The 20,875-nt window shown below is 47.1% G+C and overlaps 1 long non-coding RNA gene across 1 annotated transcript; it reads right to left on the reverse strand.

Moving 5' to 3' along the window:
• Positions 1-17,186: 17,186 nt before the first annotated feature.
• Positions 17,187-20,075, reverse strand: LOC121816266 (uncharacterized). Its single transcript, XR_006055786.1, has 2 exons — positions 19,997-20,075; positions 17,187-18,499 (listed from the first exon to the last, which is right to left on the reverse strand). It is a non-coding gene; the product is annotated as an uncharacterized LOC121816266 (long non-coding RNA).
• Positions 20,076-20,875: the final 800 nt, after the last annotated feature.

Raw genomic sequence — 20,875 nt, forward strand, 5'->3', positions numbered from 1 at the left:
CTTGACATTAGAGCCCACCATATCCAATGGTCTCCTTGTTTAAATGCTTTGACAGTGTTATACTTAAGGTTGAAGACTTACCAGATCACAAGCTCAAATAAGGTTCACACTTGTGACTCCTAATCTCTTCCTTTCATAATCATTCCATCCATCCTTCCAGAAACCAAAGGTGTCATGTTGCATGACAAACCAGAAGGAAAGCTGCAAGGCATTACAATAACATGAGATTTTCTAACTTAAAAATTAAATTGTACTTTAATAATATTCAACTTGAAATAAGCTTACACAATTAACATGAAGAAGGATTTTTTTCTCTTTATAACCCCTCTTGAGGCTAGAATCTTCCTCGGAGATGCAAATTTGTGCCCCAAGAAAGACGGGATCTCTTCTCTAAGAGGAAACAAAGTCAGTGTTTGATAAATATTTACAGAATTGTTCCAGGCTCTGTTTTCTTATTGGAACAAACCAAGTCCTGTGCAGATGAAACAGTTTGATCTCCTTTCCCAGAGGGAGGTTTCAGGAAGACTTGGAAAGATGAAGAATGAACTTGACCGCCTTTCTCTGAAGCCGGGAGGCTGCTGCACTCAAAACAGGATTTCCTGGCGACCGTTTCAGTACTGTTTTACTAAAAATGGAGAAATCTGAAGGAGAAGAGGGAAGAGGAAAAATGATATAATATAGGATGCTTCCACAGCAGCTGCTGAGGCTCTGAGGGGAAATAAGGAAACTCCAGTCATCTGGGGAGCGTGGAAACACTGTACATTTGGCTTGTAGGTTGCATCTTGGAAGATCATTCATATATGCTTTATCTGAGAGATGGTTTAGGTGTGTAGGATGCTGGAAGAGGGTGTACTTGTGGGGAGGCCACAAAGAAGCGGCTTCAGCAGCAGGAGTGACCCTGAGCTGTCCCCAGATGGAGGGACAGTGTGAGAGGGGGTGTGCTCTGAGCTGAAGGTGGGTCCCTGGTGACTGACTTAGAAAAGCCTAGAAGCAGGGCAGTTGGCCACATCCTGACACTCAACTTTGCTGCCCTGAAACTAGTTTTCTGCAGACAAAAATAGAGGTAGGAAATATTGGCCCTCCTTACTACCCCTGGCATATGAGTTCTAAGAACCCCTGGACCCCCAAATTCACAGAGGCTCATGCCCTTTATTAATAAAGTGCAATATAGTTGGCCTCCACATCCTCGAGTTTTGTCTCTGACGAGTCCACCAACCGAGGCAGGAGGTAAATGCATTGCACCCCAACCCCCAGGTAAAGCCACTGGAGACCCATCCTCTGAAAGCCCACACTCCCAAATGAGGCTAGCAGGGCAAATCGAGAGAGGAGACTAAGGCTTATTCTCATGTATTTTCATTCTTCAAGTCAGGAGGCCTCCCTGACCACACATACGCAGAAGGGCTCTTTGAAGATCAAAAGGGGAGTGATGCGAAGTGAGGCCAGGCTACCCCTAGGCCTCTGTGGTGGAATCCAGCTTAGCTGACAGATGAATGAGCACACACAGGGGAGGAACCTGAGATACACCAGATAGGGACTGTAAACCAGGCCAATAAAAATGATTGGCCAGAGGAAACTCGGAAGAGAAGTAAATCAAACTACCACGAGGGTGTGACTCGGCAACTCTAAGTCTGCCCCTGTGTCTTTGGGAATCAACATTTCTACTTGTTGATTGACAACTATGCCTCCCTTTTCCAGTAGGTATTACATCTTACACCTTCACACTGCTTTATCCCTGCTGACAGGTTGGTGCCTATCAGCTTGTCAAGTTCAGAAGCGCCACACATACTGTACTCTTTTTTCTTATAACAAATGCTTTGTTTGTTTCACTACTTCCATCTTTGTAGAAATTCTTTTCCTGCAAAGCCAAAGGGCCAGGGCCTTATCGCTGACCACCGGTATAGAGGTTAGGATTCGGTGCCCTTAACACCATGACCCGACCTCAGTCTCTGGCCAGAAACTGAAGTCCTGCTTCAAGATGTTGCAGGATGTGGCCAGCCGAGATCACAACCATGGATGGAAATTTCGATCCAAGGCTAGTTGAACACACGACTGAGGAACCCTTGAATACAGAAGTGACTGTACTTACACCTCCTTCACAGGAGCTTCTGAACTTGACAAGCTGATTGGCATCAACCTGTCAGCAGGGATAAAGCAGTGTGAAGGTATAAGATGCAATGCCTACTGGAAAAGGGAGGCATACTTGTCAATCAGCAGGTGGAAACGCTGGCTCCCAAAGACCGGGAGGCCAACTGTGGAGCCAGCTAAGGAACCAGCCGGGTATCCCAAAGCTCCCCTCCCTCTAGCCAATACGGTGCATGTTTATTTTGGTGTGGGCTGGTGTGCGGATGCTACTGCGAGTGTGCATGCATGCATGTCTGTGCTTTTGCCTGTGTGTGTGTTCAGTTCAACACAGGATAATAGGGGTGGGTGAGGAAGGAGTGGATGAAGTTTCTAAAAGGAAAGCTGAGGACATGTTCCCAGGTTCTGACAGATGGTGAGTGTATCTATCAGGAGTGTTCGGGTCTGAGTCAGAGGTGAGTGTACAGCATCAAGTGAAATGCAAGACTGCAGAGCAAGGCTTTCCTTATGGACATCCTAAACACTGGCCATGAAGACCGTGGGAGGAAAGGAAAGTGATAAGTGGTTAGAGCCCTGGAGGGCAAGCACGGTTGTAAGCTGCTCCAAGAGGAATGGCTCACTCCTGAGTAGCTGATAAAGCAGAGTCCAAACCCTGCCATCCTGTTACCGAGTGGAAGGGCAACTCAGGAATTCCGAGGAAGCAGTTCATTGGTGAATCAGGGGCATGGGAACCCTGGGGTGGGTGTTTGTTTTTCTGTCAAGTTCCTCTTAACTCACCTTCTCATCTTTATCTGGAAAGCTTTACCATCTGACCTCATGGGCTGAAAATGTTACCAGATCACTCAAATATCAAACACAGCATCCTGCATCCCTGGCCCCTAAAGCATAGACCACGATGAGCTGGATGCCCAAGCCAGAGGGACTCCAGGCCTCCACCAGGACTTTTCTACCAGGAGGTTGGGAATAAAGAGTGACAAATCCCTGGAGCCGTAAGATGACCATCCATGTACCAGCCACCATGGGTCCAGGCTCACGGCTTCCCCCACTGCAGCTAACCCCTCTCCGCTGCCTCCAGTGAGAAACAAAACCAGAATCATAGTTAGCATCTACTGTGAAACAGGCCGCCCCAGGGTTGACTGGCTGAAATGCCTGCACTCTCTTCATTCTTCAGCCCTCTGATGGCCAGGTGATCTCCTGCTGGTCTTCCTTTGGCTCTCTTACCAGGCTGCAAGCAGATGGGGGTTGGGTGGGACCAGCTGATGGCTGGCTACATCCCAAGGGCTCAAGCCCCAGGTGCAGAGCTTAACAAATTGCTTGCATCGTATTTGCGGATGTACAATTGTCTGAAGCAAGATACATGGCCAAGTGCAGAGTCAGGGTCGGGGTGGATGGCAGTAGCCATTGATGCATAGGGGAGCATAGTTAGAACAATCTACCATGCCGAGGATTAGATGTTTCCGGTGGTACATGGCTCTGGAGAGTGGAGTGGCTTTCGATTTGGGTCCCTGTCACTTGAAAGATCCTTGACTAATGAAAACCTCCAGACACCAGAGGATGTTCTCATCCCACAGAGCAGGAAAATCTCTCTACTGAAACACATACGGAAAATCAGAGTGCCTTGTTCATTAAATCTGCAGTTATTAATAAGTGTTTATTGAGAAACCACAAGAATCCTGTGTAATATAAACAGAAGGATTATATACTCTTTCTAGGCTCCAAGTAGCTCACAATCTCCAGGGAAAACAAGTCATTCCCATACGGAAAGTTAAAATGCAGCCTAACAACATGAGTCTCGAAGTTGCTGATGTGCAAGGCAGCTGTATGAATGGTGAATTTGTTGGGAGCAGCTTAGGGAGGAGGCTGGTGATGGGGGAGGCAGTGCCTCACTTGGCACTGCCCCTGCTGAAGGGTCTGCATGTTAGAAACTCCAGGTTTGTTGATGACTGAAGAAGGGTGGGTGTTGAGGAGAGAAGGACAAAATCCAGAGGGGGCTCGTTGCCGAGGCCTAGCAGCCCGGGGTCTGAACAGGGAAGGCTGAGCACCAAAGAAGTGATGCTTTTGAACTGTGGTGCTGGAGAAGACTCTTGGGAGTCCTTTGGAAAGCAAGGAGATTAAACCAGTTCACCCTAAAGGAAATCAGTCCTGAATATTCATTGGAAGGATTAATGCTGAAGCTGAAGCTCCAGTACCTTGGCCACCTGATGTGAAAGTTCATTGGAAAAGACCCTGATGCTTGGAAAGATTGAAGGCAGGGGGAGAAGAGGGCAGCAGAGGATGAGATGGTTGGATGGCATCATCGACTCAATGGACATGAGTTTGAGCAAACTCTGGTTGCTAGTGAAGGACAGGGAAGTCTAGTGTACTGCAGTCCATGGGGTCGCAAAGAGTCAGACAGGACTTAGCGACCAAACAATAACAACAGCAACATGAGTACAATGAGCCAAAAAATACCTATCAGGTGTGTTTTAGGTGCTTTTACAACCTTTCATTGTAGCTGAGATTTCATCCCAGGTTCAGAAACAAACCAATGAAGCTCAGAGGACTTATGCCTCCTACTAGTGGCAGATTTGATGAAATTGGAAGTCTCCAAGTTGAGAATGAGGAATACCCAGGATAAGAGCCATCGAAAAATCTGTCATAGAGGAGGCACTGTTGCCTGCACTTTCTTTTTTTCTGATTTATTTATTTTTTAATTGAAGGATAATTGCTTTACAGAATTTTGTTGTTTTCTGTCAAACATCAACAAGAATCAGCCATGGGTATACCCATGTCGCCTCCATCCCGAACCTCCCTCCCATCTCCCTCCCCATCCCGCCCCTCTAGATTGTCACAGAGCCCCTGTTTGAGTTTCCTGAGTCATACAGCCAGCTCCCATTGGCTATCTATTTTACATATGGCATTATAAGTTTCCATGTTACTCTCGCCATTCTGTAGATTGAGGCATGAATTTCGTCCACTAGCTGTTCTCACATCTCAGTCATTAGAGCTTCTATAACAAAAACACCACAGACTAGGGGTGGGGCTTACAGACAATAGAAATTCCTTCTTTAAAAAAAATTATTTTATTTATTTATATTTGGTTGTGCCGTCTTTGCTGGTGCTTGAGCTTCTTTCTAGTTGCGACAACTGGGGCTACTCCTAAGCTGCAGTGGGCAGGCTTCTCGTTGCTTCTCAGGTTTCCTCCCTTGTTGCAGAACACGGGCTGTACGGCGCTTGGGCTCCAGTAGTTGCGGGACAAGCTCTCAGTAGTTGCGGCTCCCGGCCTCTGGAGCACAGGCTCAGCAGCTGCGGTGCACGGGCTTAACTGCTCCTTAGCACGTGGGCTTCGTCTCGGTAAGCGATCGAACCCATGCCTCCTGCATTGTCAGGAGAATTTTTTTTTTTTTTTAATACCACTGAGCCACCAAGGAAGCCCCCTGGAAATTTATTCTTCACAGAGGGCTGGGAAATCCAAGATCAAGCGATGGTAGGTTTGGTGGCTAGTGGGAGCCAGCCTCCTGGTTCAGAGATGGCCATCATTTCAGCGTATCTTCACACGGTGGAAGGGGTGAGTGCTAAGTGATGGTTCTCACCCATTTGATGATGATGATGATAGGGTCATGTTTTAGAGCTGGAAAGGTTTTTGACATCTGGTCTTAACCTCCATCTTTACCCGGATGTTCTTGATCATAATTGGTCAAATGTTAGAATTTTCACTTTAACCTCGTTTTTAAGCCAGTGATTTTTAAAAACTCATTTCATAATAACAGATCTCCTTTTTTGTATGAATTCATCCTGGAAAGTGAAAGTGTCACTCCGTCGTGTCCGACTCTTTGTGACTCTGTGGACAGTAGCCCGCCAGGTTCCTCTGTCCGTGGAATTCTCCAGGCAAGAATCCTATAATGGGTAGCCATTCCCATTCATTCTGGGACTATGATTTAATAGTAGGTGTTTGATTACGTAACTTGTGATTCATTGTTAAGGACTACCGTGCTGCCTATAGAAAAATCACTTTTAGGAGAACATTTATTGGCATGAAAATGCTCATGATATATTCACAGAGAAAAACTAAACCACAGAATAGTAGAGCAATGTGGAGACATTTTTGCAGTGTTACACATTTACATGTATATCAGAGACATGCACTGATATGTTAACATAACTCATCTCTGAGTGATAGGATTTTGAGCGATTCTCATTTTAATCTGAGTTGTTGTATTTCTCAGTCAGTGTCTGACTCTTGGTGATCCTATGGACTGTAGCCCGCCAGGCTCCTCTGTCCCTGGGATTGTCCCAGCAGGAATATTGGAGTGGGTTGCCATTGCAACTTTAATATACTGAGTATGAATCAGTTTTAAAATTAAGAAAAAAAAAACCCATAAAACAAACACAAGCTGTATAACAAACCCTAAAATGAATATAAGCCATATAACAAAGCCTGTGAGGTGAGTTTTAAGACTCTGTGCTAATAACTTCTATTGACGTAAGAGACTGGAACCAGCACTGGGTCTGACAGCCCTGGTGGGAGAACCAGCTCATGTTCTGAACCCCCAGCACCATTCTTTTCTATGCTGCCCAGTGAGTAAAGGACCCCCTCCCTCTGTAGGTGCTGGCGTCCCAATCATTTCCCTTGACCAAAAGTCGATGGAAACAGCAGCTTGTTTCCAGGTAGACTGCTCACTTCCCAGGAGGAAAAATTCAGACAAACCATGGATTTTTCGGTGCTACTTGAATTACCCAGATTGGCATGTATTTCTTTAGGATTTATACCTCCGGTCTCCACATCTCTGTCCCAGCAGGGAATTACCCAGATAATCGTGCAGCTGTGCAGACTTCTCCCTGAAGGTCACAAGCTTTGGTCCTGATATTGGGAAACATGTGTTTCTCGTCCTCAAAAAAGATTGTTCTTGGCTTTAAATCCCAGCACTTAGCACTTGTAAAATTGAGATAAAGCACATTGGCAGCTTTGGGACTTGGGAGCGCCAACAGCTGAGACTAGACTTTGGAACGACTAAACTGCTTCATCCATTCTGAAGCGGCATTTGGTCTTTTCTCTGAAAACAGTCCACAGCACTCACCTTGGGTTTCTAAAGCATCTCAAAGAAGCAGCCCGTCCGTTCTGCCGCCCTGCCATGATGTTTACCTCCCTCCGACGTGTTCTCAGCAGACTGAGATGGTTCTGACCCTGGAAGTAGTCTGACCTCAAGCATGCCGGAAGACCTAGGCCTGGGCCCGGAACCAGAACCTGGCCCAAGGCTCTGGGGCCACCCAGCTCTGCTTCCAGGCTTGGAGCACCCACGACTCCATGTACGTGCTTAACAGGGGAAGGAGGCTTGCCCCCATATGTCTAACACACTCTGTGATCCTGAATTTAGGCTCATTACTTAGAAATGGTATAAGGTTCTAAAAAACATCTCAGGGGGAATGTAATTGACATACAAAAACACAGGCAGTTCTTTAGTGTAGGTTTGATAAGCTTTGCGGTTTGTTTGCACCTGTGTGCCCTCAGGACTCGGCACAAGGTCGAAGACCCTCACAACCCATACACAAGCCGATGCTCCTTCCCAGCTGAGCACCCCTGACCCAATAGAAGATAACCACCACCTGACTTCAGTGCATCAACTCTGCCAGGCCTACAGCATCATACAAATGGAAACATGCTATGCATGTCGGGATTCTTTAATTCAGTGTGTCAGTCATATTTATCCACAGTTGTGTGTGGGTCAGCAGTTTGTTTCTTTCCACTGTCAAGTAGAAGTCCATGAATACATCCTGTTGACGGACATTTGAGCGGCTTGTACTTTGGGGCTATTATGAACAAGGTTGCTATTAACATTCTTGTACAAAGCTTCTCGTGGATATATGCTTTCATTTTTCTTGGGTAAATGCCTAACAGCGAAATTGCTGGGTTGATGTATGAATAGGTTTTTAAGAAACAGAATGGAGTGGTTTTGAAAATGGAAATTTCTGGTAGACTTTCACCTCTCAGAGGTGAAAGAGGACTTTGATTCCTTGGTCATTTAGTCCTAACCTCTCCATTTAGGACAAAAGCTGCTGAGACACAAGAGGGGTCATGTGGCACCCCCACCCCCATCCCACCTGCATTGCTGGTAGGTTCAGTTAAGAGCAGAGCAGGGATTAGGACCACTCTCTGATTTTGCGCTTCCTTACACAAAGCAGAGTGATGTGGAGGGCTGATGAGGTGGAGGTGGCAGTCATCATTTCAAATAAAGCTGTTGGGAAAAGCCTCACTAAGAAGATGAGGTTTCCTCCAGGACCTGAGGGGGCAGAGACTTGACTTCTAGCAACATCTGGGCAAGTGTGGCCTCAGTCGAGGGGCTGCGGTGCTCGGGCCCTTGATGGGGAACATGGCTGGTGAGGCTGGAGCACAGTGGTCAGGAAGTGAGCTCTGAGGATGGGACCCTGGTCTCACAGAGCACTCTGGCATCAGTTCTGAGTGAAATGGCTGCCTCAGGGAAATCAGAGCACAGAAGCCCCCTGAGGTCCCTCTAGCTACTGTGTGGAGTATGGATAGAGTGTGCGGTGAAGCGGGTACAGGCAGGAGGTGACTGGGGGCTGGCCAGTGGCAACTGGGATTCGATTCTGGTATATTTTGAAGATTGAGCCAACAACTTTTGCTACTGGGGGTGTGAGGAAAGAAGAGGAAGGATGCCTCTGAGACTTTGAGGTCAGCCACCAAAAGAACAAGATGGGGACAACAAAGAAAAAGAAGATAAAGTGGGGAGGGGAGCCAAATGGTTCTGTTTTGGAGAAGTTGAGTTCAGATGCCCAGTAACATGCAAGAGGGTCTCTGGGTAGTTAGACACAAGAGTCTGGAGCTCAAGGGAGACACACAGGCTGGAATCATAATCGGGGGGCGTCGCTGGTGTGCAGGTGGTTTCCCAAGTCATCAGACTGGTCGAGATCACCTGGAAAGTGAGTGAGGTGAGAAAAGAGAAGCTGATTATGGACAGAAGGGGGACTGGTAACCCAAACTGAGACAAGGAATCAAGAGGCCAGCAGCCAAGTGTGGGGAGTGTTTAAGGCGTAGGGATGATGAGGGAATGCCGATGGGTCCACAGGGGAGGACGGCCCTGGCCAGGACTCAGCGGTGTGGACGCTGCATTGTGACCCATACCTGACAGTGTGTAAAATCGAGAGGTGCGGAATGATTGAGCGGCAGGTACACCTGAGCTTGACTCACGACCCCTTCTTCGAGCCTTCTCCGGAGAAAATGGGAGGAGGAAATGAGGAAACTGAAGAAATCAGGGGGTACCTGGAGGGGAATATGGGTTAGGACAGAGGTTCTCAGATGGGAGAAATGACTGGATGTTTACACGATGGTAGGAGTGATCCAGCAGAGAAAAGTTAAAAATATTCCGCCAGTAACTGTGAGAGGTGCTAACCTAACAGACTGTTGAGGTGAAGGTATCTTCATCGGCACAGGATAGAAAGGCAGGTCAGCAGGTCAAGTCGTGGGGGTGAGAGCCCTGAGTAGGCAGAGTGGTTTCCTGAGCCCTGCCTCTGGTTCTGCTCCAACTGTCTGAGGATCTGGAGCGTCAATCATCCTCTCTGAGTCCCTCTTTCTCTAATGACACAATGAAGGGTTGAGGTCAAAGCATCCTGGCTCGCACACCCCACAATAACCACCTAAGGGTTCCCGAAGGGCCGTCAGCTCCCTGATGTCCCTGTCACCAGAATCCCAGGATTCATCCCATAACTGTGTGTGAAAGCCCATATCCCCACAGGGAAAGAGTTTCAGGCCGTCTGTGTTCAGCTGGGAACACAGATCCTTGGAAGAGCGAAGACTTACCCAACATCCTGGGAACGTTTTCACAAAGACCTAGGATCAACACCCTATCAAAGGCAACCATCAAATTTTGAGAACTGGAATGGGGTGAGGTCAAGGGAATGTCTGACAGCTGAATGAAGGAGAGGGTTAAAAGGGCTCTTGTCACTTATTTATAAAACAGAAATGGACTCACAGACTTGGAGATGAACTTCTGGTTACAAAGGGCAAAGGTTGAGCGGGGATAGATTGGGAGCTTGGGATCAACATGTATGCACAGCTCTATTTAAAATGGATAACCACAAGCACCTACTGTATAGCACAGGGAATTCTGCTAACGTTATGGGGCAGCCCAGATGGGAGTGGGGTTTGGGGAAGAATGGATACGTGCGCATGTATCGCCAAGTCCCTTTGCTATCTACCTGAAACTATGTTAACTAGTTAAACGTTGTTAATTGACTATACTCCTATACAAAATAAAAAGTTAAAAAATAAAACCACTAAAAAAATAGCTAAAAATAGTTGTACATATTTTAAAGGCGCATTATAGCTACTTTACAAAATATATTTATTTATAATACACTAATTCTTCCTAAATTCTCATTATTGTAGATGAAGATTGTTCCAGGTATTTTTCCAGTTCCGGGCAGCTAATTCAGTTCAATCTGCTGCGGCTGCTGCTAAGTCACTTCAGTTATGTCCGACTCTGTGCGACCCCATAGAGGGCAGCCCACCAGGCTCCACAGTCCCTGGGATTCTCCAGGCAAGAACACTGGAGTGGGTTGCCATTTCCTTCTCCAATGCATGAAAGTGAAAAGTGAAAGTGAAGTCACTCAGTCGTATCTGACTCTTAGCGACCCCACGGACTGCAGCCTACCAGGCTCCTCCATCCATGGGATTTTCCAGGCAAGAGTACTGGAGTGGGGTGCCATTGCCTTCTCCACAGTTCAATCTACTCTGACACCAAATTCCTAGAAAAGCTGAGTGTTTCTACCAGCAGGTATATTTTAAGAGCTCAATTGATTACTAGCAAATAATGTTTAGATGCCCACTCTGTGGTCAGTTAATCAACAGGACAGGTGTCTACAGCTTTCTCTGACCACTCTGAAAGTCGCTCTGTCGTGTCCGACTCTTTGCAACCCCATGGATTATACAGTCCATGGAATTCTCCAGGCCAGAATACTAGAGTGGGTAGCCTTTCCCTTCTCCAGGGGACCTTCCCAACCCAGGGATCCAACCCAGGTCTCCTGCATTGCAGGTAGATTCTTTACCACAGGAGCTATCAGGGAAGCCCCTATTTAAGATCATTGTACTTAAAATTCAGGAATTTTCCAAATGACCCTAAGGATGATCTGATCTTTACTCAATGGGGTATAGATGAAGAAGTCTTGGTTATCTAGCTCACTTCTCAGAGGTCACTGGGGACATTTTTATTCCTCCAAAGTCTCTCCTCACTTTCCAATCCATACCCTCCCCTGTGCCTTCATACCCAGCAAGGTATTCCCTTAAAAAAAATTGCCTCACTAATTAACTCAGAAAATGTTTACTGAGCATATCCTATGTTTCTGGCACATGTGACAATGGGATTAAGACATCGTCCCGTGTGGTCGGGTGGCAGGCAGCAGCATCACTCCATGCAACATTAGGCAAGTTTGGGGTGAGGCAAACTGAAGGATGCCCTCAACTTAGCCTTTGGGAATTGGAGACTTTGTAGAGAGAATGGTATGAACTTAGGACCTGAGGGACAGGCAGGAGTCAGCAAGGATGGAGCGGGACAGAGCTCACCAGGGGAGGGGCCTGTGTGTGTCAAGGTGCCAGTGGAGCCAGGCACTGTGGCTACCTTGGGATCTGATGGGGGACATGAGGGTGGGGGCCGGGAGGCGGGCAGCAACAGATCCTGGGAGCTACAGGCAGGTGGAAGAGATAGAAACAGGCCAGGTGGAAGAGATCGAAAGTCACAGTGAGGAACAAAAGGGGACGTGGTCACCAATTTCAGGCAAGACCTGGGAGCAACCTAACCCTACAGAAACAAGGGTGGAGAAAAGTGGCTGATCCCAGAGATAACAGAATCACCAGGACTTTTGATGGTTCGTGGGATTCAGGCCTGGAGTCCTAGGGACCCTTCAGGGGAAGCAGGCAGTTCCAAAGCCAGAGATGTTGAGTTCAGCCATGATCATTTTTGAGCTGAGTCTGCCTGTCATAATAGCAACTTAGCAGCTGAGATGAGCCATTGGCTGACTTCTCCACCCACCCCCAAGGTGTCCTGCTGCCCCAGCATTGGGCATCTTCATCTGTTAATGAAATGCAAGAGCAAGTGAAGGACTAACTGACTGGTGAATCCAGCTGATAGAATTTGAACTTGGAGAGAGACAAGTACTTCAGGGCAGATGGGGGAAGCCGCAGGGCGGAGATATCCCCTTGAGGGTTTGTGTGCAAGAAGACGCGGCCCCTTGGGCACGACCTTGGGGGCACGACTTTGGGGACCGACCTTGGACAGACTGGCAGAGGAGGGGTCCTGGCAGGAGAGTGAGAGGGGCCAGAGGCCCTGGGGGAGAACACCGAGTGCTGCAGGGAACCGTGAGGGTGAAAACTGAGAAGGGCCCCTGGGTGTCACGAGGCAGAGGCTGCAATGATCTTTGTGAAACAAGGCAGGGCAAAGAAGCCTTGTCCTCTAATCTGCCCTTGGATCCATGGCCGCTGACAGCAAGTAGCACTCCGTTTAGGAAACAGAATGAAGAGGAGCCAAGCTCAGCCCTTGGCGGCTGTCTGCAGGGGGAGAGGAGGAGTGAGCACGTGAGAGAGGAGGGTCCTTCTCCCCAGCCTCTTTCTCTGGCTCAAGGTGATGTGATGGTTTCTGGCTTTCCAGAGGAGCCCAGTGACTCCTACATTCCTGAAGCAAGGCAAAGCCAAGCACAGGGCAGAGGCCACTCTGGGAATGTTTTGTTGTTAATTTTTTGGTAGTTGAATCATATTGGCAAAATTGTTTCCAAGTTGCTCAAATATAGATGGAGAAACTCAGTGTTATGCTAGAGGCTCACATTCCTCTGAGATGACATCACAGGGCTTGTGTCACCAGCTAATGGATCATCAATAAAGCAAACGTTCAACTCTGGACGCTGAAAAAAAACATATTTCCCCTCGAAAGATAATAAAGGACGGGGAAATTGAATAGGTTCTAACCTAGAGACTCTGTCGAATTTGATGATCTTGTTAATGGCTGCCTAGGGCATGTCTTACCCACTCCAGTGTTCTTGCCTGGAGAATCCCAGGGACGGAGGAGCCTAGTGGGCTGCCGTCTATGGGGTTGCACAGAGTCGGACATGACTGAAGTGACTTAGCAGCAGCAGCAGCAGGGCATGTCTTAAAAAAAAAAAAAGTGGTAGGGAAAAAAATCTGTTCTTCCCTGGCATTTATCTTTTGAGCCAAGCAGACTTTGAGAAAATGCTGGAAGGATTTAACTCTAGAGAAGTGAAATGCAAATGTAAGAGGAAAACAATACCAGGGTTTTGGAATGATGCTACAAGTCTGAACCAGAATTACTTTCAAAAAAATACTCTCCTGTGACTTCCTATATTTCTGTTTCTGGGCTGCATAAGAGAATGTTTTCAGAAGAGCAAATATGGACAAGGAGACAGGAATGACTATTGGCTGACCCAGGAAATTTTCTCCAAGTGCACGTATGGGGACACCTAACTAAACCCAGGGCTGCCCTTGAGATCATGCTTGATTGGTTAATCAAGCATCAAATCTCCTCTCTTCTCCAGAAATACAAGGGTGGAGAAAAGGAGGAAACTAAGCAAATGCTGAAGCAAATATCTGTACTGTGGTGCAAGGCAGAAAACCAGGAAAGTGCTAGGTAGGTGCAGAATCACAGGCTCTTCAAGGTTGATCAAGATGGCGCCATGGAGATTCACTAAGGTCAGTTCTGCTAAGGCTGCTTGATGCTACACCAGTCTGACTCAAACTCTGTTATCGAGTTGATGGTGGTCACTAGTAAACATGGACATTCTTCCTGGATTTTTCTTTTCCAAATAAATACTTCTTGAAATAGTTTACCAAGGGTCATGATCTCCTTGAGTTGCTCCATCCCCACTGGAGACTCTTACTCTCCTTTGCTGTCCTTCATCTCTCCTTGCTGTAAATGCAGAATGCCCTTTCTCTTGTCCCTCCAAACAGTCTTCCTGGCTGACCTTATCCAGTCCATTGATTTAAACCTCATGTAACTATTGATGAATCCCCAGCCTATATCCCTGACATTACCTCTTCCTAGAGCTCATATACTCTTTATACCAAGGTGTGAATATTATCCTGGATGACAAAAATTCTTGTTTAGGGGCTTCCCTAGTGGTCCAGTGGTTAAAACTTCACCTTCCAATATGGGAGATGTAGATTCAATCCATGGTTGGAGAGCTAAGATTCCACACGCCTCTTGGCCAAACAAACAAAGGAACCATAAAACAGGAACAATATTGTAACAAATTCAATAAAGACTTTAAAAATGGTCCACATTGAAAGAAATCTTAAAAAATTCTTTTTTGTTTGTGTCCAAATAGTTGTGAAGCTGGCCATTCCCTCTGTGCTGTAGATCCAATAGGCATCTTCAAGTCTCACTTGGGTGACTGAGCAGATTCCAGCTTCTAACTCTTGCCACTCCAAAATCTGAGCTCCCCGTAGCCTTTCAGAGTAAATAGAAATCGGTTTAAAATCCACCAATGGCTTCTATTAGAATATAAAGTAAACCCTCCCCTCTCCCCCCAGGACTGGTCCCTCTCTGTACCCCCACCTCATCTCACACCACTCTCCCCACCTCCGATTCTGTGATCTGGCAACACTGAGTTTTGGAAGGTGTCATGCTTGTTTCAGCATCAATGCCTTTGTGTGATAGTTCTCTCTACTTGTCATATGCCCCATAATCTGTGCTGTAATTAATTTTAGCACATTCTATGTCATTCAGAATTAGCTTGAAGGTGACCTGCCCAGAGACGTCTGCTGAAATGGTACCTCCACCTTGGCCTTCTATTTTGGACTCTGTCTGGTACTAATTTCCCCCCATGTTCAGTTATGCATTGGTTTGCTTATCTGTCTACACTGGGATGTGCTCTCTTCTACATGAAAATGTGCTTGTCTATCTGTTCAGGGTGTAGGATGGCTCTTAGAGCAAAGAGGAAACCCTGTAAATGTTTGTTGAGCAATTGTTGAGTCAGAGACCAGTTCATGGACATCCTCCTGGACTCTGCTTCCTGGGGTTTAACTCGGATAAGATGTTGAAAGTTTGGCCTTGATTCAACATGACTGTGAAAGTTCCAACAATTCGAACGAAGTTCAAGTTACAATTGGAGGTGTTTTCTTTAATTTAATGAATGAGTTTCAGATTTGTTTTTCTAGAACTTTCACAGCAGGAGTCATTCCAAATTTCAAATTGATTCCACCTTTTATTTGCCCTTCCCTCTCATCTTTCACCTCGTTGGATCTGAGAACACCCATCAATTCTGACTCTGCCTTTTTCTTCATCATTCATAGAAGTGATGGATACAGATAATTTTGATGCAAAGTGATAGAGCATAATAAATGATTTCCCCCTAAACACTGTTGTAATCTACTTGACTGAAATCAGCCTTGAATCATGTCCCCAAATCAAAGTTAACTGGCCTATAGAGACAGAAAGCAGATTAGGGATCTTCTGGGATAGGGATGGGGTGAAGGTTTACTGCAAATGACATCAGGACTTTGAGGTGATGGATGTCAGTTTTATCAGGGTCATGTTCACATAGAGGTATGTGCTTGTCAAAACTCATCACACTGCATAACTAGCATGTATGCATTTATTGTATGCAAATTATACCTTCACAGAGATGATTTTAAAAATCCATAAGAATCACTCCATGACAAGCACCCTGTTCCCTCTCACACTGATTGCCCGAATGTCGCAGAACTAAGTAGGATGTTACAGAATGTGGATTTTGAGTGTAGTTGCTTTGCCATGGACAACATGTGATCTTAATATTATACAAAACAATCCAAAACAAAAACAGCCTAAATTAGTTTTGAGTTTTTTTTTTTTTTCCCTATTTGAGCAGAAAAGAAATATTTCTTAGTCTTAATCCAGATCTTTAGTGGTCACCTGAATATTTTCATGGAACAAAGTATCTTCCTTAGTTTGGCTTCCCCCCCAGAGGAAGCCCCTCAGTTAAGGATTTGGGTGCAAGCTTGGAATGTAGGAGGTGCCCCATGACCCTCAGTGTGATGGAGGCATGGGCAGGTGAGGCCGAACAGAGAAGGATGCCAGGACAAGTTGTGTCAATGGTCAGAAGACTCTGCTGGAAACGTGGGGCTCAGTCCTGAGGGAGACCTGTGGGAAATGGTGTAGACCATGCTCCAAGTCACCCCACCTTGGGGAGGAGAAGCAGTGACATTTACCCACAGACTCAACTCTGTGGGCTGAAGTGTGCTTCACCAGACTTTCCTCCTGCCCAGCTCACAAGTGAGCATGCTTTGGGGACGAGAAAGAGTCATCAGGAAGACAGTCAAAGAAGCTTTGGCTAGGATGCCACTGGACAGGGCTTCAGGGAAACTGGGTGCTAAGTGGGTGGGGTGATCACACCACGCACGCCAAGCTCTTTCCTTGGGCGTGAAAAGTCCACCCGAAGGTGCTTGTTTCGCTCTTGTTTGTTTGTAGTTTCCGTTTGTCTTCCTTTCTCTATAATAATGGTTGATTGATTCTTTGTCCATTTTTAGCTCTAATTTAAAATGCCAAGATTAATCATGGTCAAAGGTAATGACTGATACTAATCACGTTTATAAAATCCTCCCACATACATGGGAATGTTACTCTGATTCACTGAGACTTGTTAGGAACCAGATACCAAATTGAGTACTTTCTTGGCTTACTTGTGAAGGTAACCCTAAACTAAGGCTAGGGATGTTTATCCTACATTATAGACGGAGAAGCTAGACTTTGAAAGGTCAGTTAATTGCCCAGGTTCTGGAATCTGCAGATGTGGCCAGAAACTAGAGCCAAGCTACTGTGCCCAAGCTCTCAACTCCAGTCCCCAAGTTTGGTCTACATTCCCCACCAGCAGTGTTCCTTCCCTAGTGGGCAACTCCATCTCACAAGAAGAGCGTCTGGGATCAAACACAAAGATGTTGGTGGGCAGAGAACCAGAAACAAAAGATACAGTGTACTTAAGGACATCATGTGCATGAATGCAACTCACACGAAAACTGTCAAGATGCTCACCAAATGTGTACAAAGAAAAATCCATTTTCCCATCCAATAATATGATAAGAAAAAAGAAGTAGTCCACATGAGGATGCATTGAAAAAAAAAAATTGTCTTAACTCACGGAATCACAGCTAATTTATTTAAATATTGGTTTGTCGAGGGGCTGTGATGGTTGGGTCTAAGGGGTAGACGCTGACCACATGCGCTGCAGCCAGCTGAGTCTCCCGGACACTGGAGAGAAGTCACCCTCTTTGATCTTTCCCCCCACAGCCAGCTCCTCATCTTCCCATTTCCTGTTCAATTGTCTCACGACATGAGACTGCCTTTGCTTTTTCTCCTCTCTTTCCACCATGGACATGGTGGTTAAACATAGGACTGGAGAGCTGATAAGAGTATCTGGGGGTTATCCTCTCTTGTTTAACCCTCCTTCCTCCCTTCCCAGCTACAGTACTTTGCAATGACATCTGGGGGTTATCCTCTCTTGTTTAACCCTCCTTCCTTCCTTCCCAGCTACAGTACTTTGCAACGACTGCCCTTAGCATACAGGAAGGCTGCGTCATTGGCCTCCTTCCCTGACTCACTTCTGTCACTCTTATGCCTTCTGGGGTCACCCAAACCAGCTGCCCACCTGGCTCCTAGAACCCAACTTAAGCTAGCGTGTTAACATTACCAAGTTGAGTCCACTTTGTCCTGACTTCACGCACAGATCTTCCAAGTCTCCTGAGGGCAGAGACAAAGTTTGATAGGTTCATACCATCCGTCCTCAGCCTGGAGCCCCAGGCAGCAGACCTACAATCTCTAGGACATGAACAGATTACCATTTTCATAGAACTTTGGGTTAAAACATAAGATCTACAGGGCAGAAGGCACTAGCCAGAGGAGCCTGTGGCAGGCCTGGTTCCAGGTCACGATCCATCTACACGTAAGCTGTGAGCTGGGTGGACAGGGTGCAAAAACCCTGGGGAAGGGAAGCTGGTCCCAGAGTGGAGCTGTTAAGGGACCTCAGGGGTCTCTTTGGGTGCTGGTCCCTTCGGGTGCTGATCACCTTTCTGTTTTTGCATGGGCTGCTGGGGATTCAAATCCACCACATTTTGGCTCATTCCTAGCAAAGAGCTGACTGTACCCCATGAGTGTTTCTACATCAACCTAATTTCCAGCTCTGCCCCTTCTCCAGCTTCATCCTTTCTGTCGCATCCATTTTCTGTTTTTCCTGTATCCAGTGAGGTAAAAGGACTCCTTGGTCCTGCCTGTAGACATGGATGCTCCGTCTGCAGAGAGGCGGGGGTATCAGGGTCCAGGACAGATGAGCAGCAGCCCTGGGACTCCAGTCTGGGTCACTGTCCCACTTCACGGGACTGGCTTCTGCCATGTGCATGGGCCCCTCTTCTGCCGACTTGGGAATTCAGTCTCAGCTGAACAGGGATCGGAGCCTGAGAAGACACACAAAGAGTAATATTCTTTCTCATGCAACTGACAAAGTCAGCGTTAGAACAATCAGGGTGGCCAGCAATTTCACGGTCAGCGCTCTTTTGAGAGCCTAATGATTTCCAGCTGTGGTCGCTGGATGCCCAGCCTCTGGGAAACCACAGATGGATGGAACCCGGGCTTCAAGCTCGGCAGCACTGAGTGCCAGATTTCCAAAAGAGGGATGCTCAAAATAACTGCCCTCATAAGTGGAGAAAGGCACTTAGGGAACTCCAGTGATCGTGGCCTGTAGCTCATAATTGGGATTAAAAGGCAGCAACAACATCAGCAACAGTCCCCTGACTAATCAGAACGAGTTCTCCTCCTAGACTTTTCAGTTTTATTCCCTGGAAGCCAATTTTATGACAGTTTCACTGCTGCCATTTAGTGAGCATGTTCTCAACTTCTTTCTTTTTCTGTCCCAGGAAGATATCAGCTTATTCCACATGATTATAGCCCACTTTCTGAGGGTTCTAACATTTCATTGGGTTTTGAATATTCCTTAATATTCATCATTATTTTTTAAAAGTCATATGTGACTTAACAGTGTGACCCAAAGCCATTAGCAAAGGGTTTATTGGTGTTCCGTTATTGGTAAGTTAAACTTGGAACTGAGACTTCCCCTTTGGTCCCAAGTTTCTTCAGCCATGAAACTGGAAATCGACAGGAGTCAGTCCATGCATGGAGGAAAGATTTCGGGCTTATTCTCAAGGAGATGGCCGGCCCTCCATATCGGCAAGTTCAAGGAAGGGGTCCACTCCACCTAATGAGTCGAGCCATCTCCTGGGGGTAAATGAAATGCCAGATGCAGATGGAGTGAGAGCCAGGGGGCTGGCTGGGGAGCCTGGGTAGGAGGGTGGTAGCTGGGTGGTGGCAGCCACAAGAAGAGAGACACAGGCAGGTAAGGTTTGCTCCAGATGCCCCAGAATGTCCAGACTCCAAACTGATCTCATTCCATAGCACCAGGCACAGCGAGGCAAGCCAGGGAAGAGGGAGGAGAGAGCGGGGCAGAGGAGAGGAGGGTGGGTGAAGGCGAGACCGTCCAGTGTCCAGGATTGGGGTGGAATGGGGAGAGACCCAAGTGGCCCACCCTCTCATTGGAGGCTGAGGTTTCCACGCTCTGCTGAAGCTCACCCATTGCTCAAGATTCTGTATCTGGCCTGATTTAAATTTCACTTCAGCCTAATAAGGGCTTCCCAGGTGGCGCTAGTGATAGAAGACCCGCCTGCCAATGCAGGAAATGCAAGAGACTCGGGTTTGATCCCTGGGTTGGGAATATCCCCTGGAGGAGGGCATAGCAACCCACTCCAGTATTCTTGCCTGGAGAAACCCATGGACAGAGGAGCCTGGAGGGCTACAGTCCACGGGGTTACAAAGAATCGGACATAACTGAAGTGACTTAGCACGCACGCACAGCCCAACAATCCACATTCCCAATGGTTTACTCTGTCCCAATGGCTTACTTTGTCTGAATGGTATCAATAGTATCACTTATGTTCTTCCAGGAGGAGATGAAAGAGTTGGACAGCAGAGGAAAGGCCTGGAGATGAAAGCAGATCTGGTGAGATGGTCTACGCAGAATGCTGGTTTGGGACAATGCCAAGAAAAAACGAGGCCAGAAGTAAAGAGCCCAGTTTTCACCGTCCTCAACAGACAAGGAAAATGAACCCATGTTGGTGGAGGGCTTACCCACCACAAACCATCAGAGAGTCACACATTAATTCCTTTGGCCCATTTCTCAGATTAGAAAATTGAGGTCCTACAACTTTCTCTTTGATGACGTAACTGGTGAATTTGAACCCAATCTTTAAGAGGCAAGATGTGTGTGGGGAGGTGAGGGGGGATCCTGATGCCAGAGTAGAATAGAGGATGGAGGGGGAGTGAGGGGGAGGGGGGAAGGGGGTGGGCAACACCCACACGGGCAGCTCAGTGTTGGAGGATCTTAGATGGTGTGTGGCCTTGCCCCCTTAATGACGGGCAGGTGGGGACCATTTGAGCATGAGTGATGAGTGGCTGGGATGGACTGTGAGGTGCAAAGGCACTGCGTTTTGATTCTCCTGGATAAAACCAGGGCACTTTCAGGGTGAAAAGAGCCATCAGCTCGCTCATCAGGGCATGGGATCAGCTTGATAACCCTGCAACCTCCCTCCTGTGGGATCAGAAATTGGCCTCTGAAAAGCAGGATCTTTGCAGATGTTGGAATCTGTTAGAAGGGAAGTTTCAAGTGAGGGCCAGCAGCCCGCCCAGAAGAAGCCCCTGGGGTGGGAAGCACTGAGCCCTGTGGTCTGCTTTGACACGTGGGAGGAATCTTTTCTGGACAGATCATCCTAACCTCCATCCTG

The sequence above is a fragment of the Ovis aries genome, chromosome 13 (assembly GCF_016772045.2).
Source record: "Ovis aries strain OAR_USU_Benz2616 breed Rambouillet chromosome 13, ARS-UI_Ramb_v3.0, whole genome shotgun sequence".
In the NCBI taxonomy this organism is placed as follows: Eukaryota; Metazoa; Chordata; class Mammalia; order Artiodactyla; family Bovidae; genus Ovis; species Ovis aries.